The following is a 6708-nucleotide window of genomic DNA, read 5'->3' as shown; positions in this document are numbered from 1 at the left end:
AAATCTTTTAGATTCGGCCGCGGGAGGCACTTTTAGGAAATCACTTTAGGCGAAGCTACTAGACTCCTAGATAATATTATGGTTAATTATTCTCAATGCCACACTGAAAGATCTACTAATAAAAAAGTGCATGCGGTAGAAGAAATTAATGTTTTGAGTGGAAAGATGGACGAACTTATGAATTATTTGCTACTAACAGTGTTTCTTCTGATCCTAATGATATGCCTTTGTCTACTTTGATTGAGAATAATAATGAATCTATGGATGTGAATTTTGTTGGTAGGAATAATTTTGGTAACAACGCGTATAGAGGAAACTTTAATCCTAGGCCTTATCCTAGTAATTCCTCTAATAATTATGGTAATTCCTACAACAACTCTTATGGAAATTTTAATAAGATGCCCTCTGAATTTGAGACTAGTGTTAAAGAGTTTATGAATTCACAAAAGAATTTCAATGCTTTGCTTGAAGAGAAATTTCTTAAAGTTGATGAATTGGCTAGGAACGTTGATAGAATTTCTCTTGATGTTGATTATTTAAAACTTAGATCTATTCCTCCTAAGCATGATATCAATGAGTCTCTCAAATCCATGAGAATTTCCATTGATGAGTCCAAAGAAAGAACCGCTTAGATCTATTGCTAAGAAAGATTGCTTTATGAAAGCGTGTTCTTCAAATTTCTATGAAAATAAAGATGAAGATCTAAAAGTTATTGATGTGTCTCCTATTAAATCTTTTTTTTGCAATATGAATCTTGATAATGATGAGACTGAATATGATCCACCTCTACCTAGAAGGCGTTCTAAAAATTCAGAGTTTTTAGATCTTGATGCTAAAATTGATAAAAGTGGGATTGAAGAAATCAAAACGTTAGATATTAATAAACCCACTATTTTGGATTTCAAGGAATTTAATTATGATAATTGCTCTTTGATAGATTGTATTTCCTTGTTGCAATCCGTGCTAAATTCTCCTCATGCTTATAGTCAAAATAAAGCTTTTACCAAACATATCGTTGATGCCTTGATGCAATCTTATGAAGAAAAACTTGAGTTGGAAGTTTCTATCCCTAGAAAACTTTATGATGAGTGGTAACCTACTATTAAAATTAAGATTAAGGATCGTGAGTTCTATGCTTTATGTGATTTGGGTGCTAGTGTTTCCACTATTCCCAAAACTTTGTGCAATTTGCTAGATTTCCGTGATTTTGATGATTGCTCTCTAAACTTGCACCTTGCGGATTCCACTATTAAGAAACCTATGGGAAGAATTAATGATGTTCTTATTGTTGCAAATAGGAACTATGTGCCTGTAGATTTTATTGTTCTTGATATAGATTGCAATCCTTCATGTCCTATTATTCTTGGTAGACCTTTCCTTAGAACGATTGGTGCAATTATTGATATGAAGGAAGGGAATATTAGATTCCAATTTCCATTAAAGAAAGGCACGGAACACTTCCCCAGGAAGAAAATAAATTACCATATGAATCTATCATGAGAGCCACTTATGGATTGCCTACCAAAGATGGCAATACCTAGATCTATCCTTGCTTTTATGCCTAGCTAGGGGCGTTAAACGATAGCACTTGTTGGGAGGCAACCCAATTTTATTTTTAGTTTTTTGCTTTTTGCTTTTGTTTAGGAGTAAATATTTGTTCTAGCCTCTGGTTAGATGTGTTTTTATGTTTTAATTAGTGTTTGTGCCAAGTTAAACCTATAGGATCTTCTTGGATGATAGTTATTTGATCTTGCTGTAATTTCCAGAAACTTTCTGTTCACGAAAACAATTGTTACAAATCACCAGAACATGATAAAATACTTATTCCAAATGCTGCTGATCAATAAACAAATTGTCTAGGTCGTCCTATTTAGGCTGGAGTTCCAGAAGTTTGCGTTAGTTACAGATTACTACAGACTGTTCTGTTTTTGACAGATTCTGTTTTTCGAGTGTTGTTTGCTTATTTTGATGAATCTATGGCTAGTAAAATAGTTTATAAACCATAGAGAAGTTGGAATACAGTAGGTTTAACACCAATATAAATAAAGAATGAGTTCATTATAGTACCTTGAAGTGGTCTTTTGTTTTCTTTCGCTAACGGAGCTCACGAGATTTTCTGTTGAGTTTTGTGTTGTGAAGTTTTCAAGTTTTGGGTGAAAGATTAGATGGATTATGGAACAAGGAGTGGCAAGAGCCTAAGCTTGGGGATGCTCATGGCACCCCCAAGATAATCTAAGGACACCAAAAAGCCAAAGCTTGGGGATGCCCCGGAAGGCATCCCCTCTTTCGTCTACTTCCATCGGTAACTTTACTTGGAGCTATATTTTTATTCACCTCATGATATGTGTTTTGCTTGGAGCGTCTTGTATGATTTGAGTCTTTGCTTTTTAGTTTACCACAATCATCCTTGCTGTACACACCTTTTGAGAGAGCCATACATGATTTTGAATTTGTTAGAATACTCTATGTGCTTCGCTTATATCTTTTGAGTTACATAGTTTTGCTCTAGTGCTTCACTGATATCTTTTAGATCACGGTGGTGGATTTGTTTTATAGAAACTATTGATCTCTCATGCTTCACTTAGATTATTTTGAGAGTCTTAAATAGCATGGTAATTTGTTTAAATAATCCTAATATGCTAGGTATTCAAGAATAGTAAAAATTCTTATGAGTGTGTTGAATACTATGAGAAGTTTGATGCTTGATAATTGTTTTGAGATATAAAGATGGTGATATTAGAGTTATGCTAGTTGAGTAGTTGTGAATTTGAGAGATACTTGTGTTAAAGTTTGTGATTCCCGTAGCATGCACGTATGGTGAACCGTTATGTGATGAAGTCGGAGCATAATTTATTTATTGATTGTCTTCCTTATGAGTGGCGGTCAGGGACGAGCGATGGTCTTTTCCTACCAATCTATACCCCTAGGAGCATGCACGTAATACTTTGCTTTGATAACTTGTAGATTTTTGCAGTAAGTATATGAGTTCTTTATGACTAATATTGAGTCTGTTGGAGATATGCCCTAGAGGCAATCATGTGATGATGATATTTCCATATGTATTCATGAGTCCTTTGTATTGTCCTTGAACATCATCAATGATATGTATCAATACGTATGTGACTTGTTTGTGGAACTATGTATTGTATGATGATTGTTTTAATGGTCCCTAGTTGATAACGTTATGCGGACACATATCCTTCACTAGTATACGACTCGGTTGATGACTATGTTTCACAAGTCATGTGCATGGAGATGCTAAACCGATAGTATGGGCTCGGGGATGGAGATCATCGAGCCGGACAGACCCACTTTGAGACGCAGCGAGATATAGTCATTTGTTAGTCTCAAGTGCAATGTCTATGCCATGTCCTAGACCTAAGGTCCTCGCATGTTCTCGGGATGAGGATCGACTCACTTAGGGTCTATCAAACGCTACTCCGTAACTGGGTAGTTATAAAGGTAGCTTTCAGGTGAGTCGTGAGACATGCCGCGAGACATGGTTGACCAAGATGGAATTTGCCCCTCCTATTTGGAGAGATATTCTCTGGGCCCTCTCGAGTGATCAGATTCGGAAAGCATGGCCATGCGACTTGGGTTAAGTGTTAACCCAGTTCGGGAATCTGTATCATGGTTTCGAGAAGAGAGGTCGAGCTAACACAAGGGTGACAAGTACTCGCCTTGAGCTCGACAACAAATATCGTGAGGAAAAATGAATGTTGCATATGCCACATTGTTGAGGTTCGTCAAACGACTTTACGCCCACATGGGAGTTGGCACGTTCTGCTAGGAGCCGCTACCAACTATCGACTCTGGTCGTGTCCATGTGTACGTGAACCTATAGGGTCGCACACTTAAGGGGCTGTAGCCCATTCAGATTGGATCTGAGTGGAAAATGGATGTGGACTCCTAGTGGTCTCAAGTGTTGAGCCCACCTCGGAGGTCTATATAAAGGGGAGTGGGCACACCACTTAGGGTTGCTCGCATTGAACCCTGGTTAGCCACCGCCACTCCCCATGCCCATGTCGCGCGACCAGACCTAGCAGTCCGCCGCTCGACGCTGCTCCCCGTACGTGTGGATACCTTGGAGGCATCGCATCTGTGGTGCTTGGACGAATCGTTCGAGGGAACCACGAGGTGCCGTTCGCGGGAGATCACCGTTCACGGTTCTTCGTTGTTCCCGGGAGATCGGCTACACGCATCACCAACTCTACTTCCGCTATGGTGACTGCGCGTCTAGTGGTAAACCCGATCCCGTGATCTATTTCCAGCAGCTTGATCTTGGGTGCGCGGTAGAAAATTTTATTTGGCGCTAGCGTAGTGTACCGCGTGTTTCAGCAGTGGTATCAGAGCCTCTGCTGTGTGGTAATAGATTTGATGATATGCATATGAGATATGTAGATCGGTTCAGGTGCGGGTCGATGAGATCGGTCGCGCATGTTAGTGTTGAAGGTTGGTTTCGTGATCTTGTTTCCGTGATCGTGATGCAGAGGTCGTGACACGACTTACCCCTACCGGTCGGTTGTCCGCCATCGGGGTAGACAGTGGAACATAAATCCGGATGCAGCACGCGAAGATCAATGAGATTGATCGAATCGGAACATAGATCAACACCTTGGAAATGTGATTTCCGCGGTGCTGAAATCTGTTGGAGCAGTCTCGGTAAAACGGCTGTAACTTTTGCATACGAACTCCGATTTTGCTCCACGACCTGTCAAACAGAAGCTAACGAAAAGTTGGATTAGCCAAAATCCGCTTGGAAGATAGAGTTTCAGGAGGTTTTATCTTCGGCGGTAGAACGTCTGACTCGTTTTTGCAGGGAATGACTGTGATTTGGTATAGCCCATGTATGTTGCTTGTATATTATTGTTTCATGACCTGCGTGTCATGAGTGCGGCAACCGGCAGGAGCCATATGGTTGTCCCATTATTGTATTAATGACCTGCGTGTCAACATGAGAAGCCATGTAATGTAATTTACTTTCAGTAGCTATTAGTTTTTAATAGCATAGTATCTTATGTAACACTTGGCGGTTGACACCATGGCGTGGAGATGGACATCACCACGAGGACAACCATGCATGGGCAGACTGCGCACGTGGAGATGGAGATCACCACGCGCTGTGAAAAGGGGCTATACCATATCACACATACATAAACTGCCTGTGAAAGTTTATCCCTTTTATGCACCCTTCCTTTTGCATGGTAGATGTTTTAAGTAGGGTGATCCCTCAAAGAATGTCAAGTACAAATGCCTCCCCAATTGCTGCACCTTCACATATCAAGTATATTTAGTGGCGGGCCTATGAAATTAGGGTGCCACTAGATCTCCTTGAAGTGATGGGTTTGTGTCGGACACTTACACGCGGAGCATTGGTTGACTTGTCGTGGCTATCAAAACAGTTTTGGGCTACGAGGCATATGAGTTGGCGAGGCATGAGATGTCCCCAACAACAAGAGTCGTATGGAGATACGATTAGCAAGAGTTGCTTACTGAGTGATCTTGTCCTCTAGCGGTGATGCAAAAGCTCACTAGTTGACATGTTGATCTTGGATCTTGAATCACTAAGTATCAACCGAGGGATGTTGATTTTAGTGGGAGTAATGATCTTATTAAAATGTTTAATATGAATTACTCTTCATGAATACATGTCTTAGTGTTTTGCATATTTCTGTTGTAGATCAATGGCACCACCTGCTCAAGTTACCCCTTTTGCGTTGAAACCAATCCTGGAAAAAGATAAATTGAATGGAACAAACTTTACCACCTGGCATAGAAACCTGAGAATTGTTCTTAGGCATGAGAAAAAGGAACAAGTTCTAGAGAATCCGCTTCCAGAGGAACCTGCCGATAATGCTAATGCCACAGCCAGAAATGCCTACCAGAAACTTGTTGATGAATCAAACGAGATCAGATGTCTCATGCTGGCTTCTATGGAGCCCGATCTGCAGCAGTAGTTCAAAAATATTGAGGCTTTCGATATGATCGAGAACTTTAAGAGCATGTTTCAAATGCAGGCTAGGACTGAAAGGTTCAACGTCTGGCGATCCTTGATGGATTGTAAGCTGAAAGAGGGTGATCCACTGAGCCCGCATGTGATCAAGATGATCGGGTACATGCAAGCTCTAGATAGGCTGGACTTCCCACTTGGGGATGAGTTGTCCACAGATACAATTCTGGGTTCTCTTCCGGACAGCTATGGGCCGTTCATCTCGAACTACCGTATGCATGGGATGGAAAAGAAGCTCACTGAATTGCATGGGATGCTCAAAGTGGCAAAGCAAGATGTCAAGAAAGGTACACATCGTCAAGTGTTGATGGTGCAGAACTCGGCTAAGTTCAAGAAGAGCTGGTCCAAGAAAAAGGCTAAGGCAAAGGGCAAAGAGAAGGAGGCAACTCCAACTACAGCCGCTGCGCCTAAGTCTGGGACAGCTTCGGGGAGTATTTGCTTTCATTGCAAGGAACCCGGACACTGGAAAAGGAACTGTAGCAAGTGGCTTGCCGAGAAGGGAAAGAAGACTGGAAGTATGACTTCTTCTTCAGGTACACTTGTTGTATATGTTATAGACATTTATCTTGCTGATGTTTCTAATAGCTCTTGGGTATATGATACCAGATCGGTTGTTCACATATGCAACTCGATGCAGGGGCCAAACAGAACTAGGAATGTCGCAAGAGGAGAAGTTGACATTCGCGCCGGGAATAAAG

The sequence above is a fragment of the Aegilops tauschii genome, chromosome 2 (genome assembly GCF_002575655.3).
Source record: "Aegilops tauschii subsp. strangulata cultivar AL8/78 chromosome 2, Aet v6.0, whole genome shotgun sequence".
Classification (NCBI taxonomy): Eukaryota; Viridiplantae; Streptophyta; class Magnoliopsida; order Poales; family Poaceae; genus Aegilops; species Aegilops tauschii.
Note: the sequence above shows the minus strand (reverse complement) of the source record.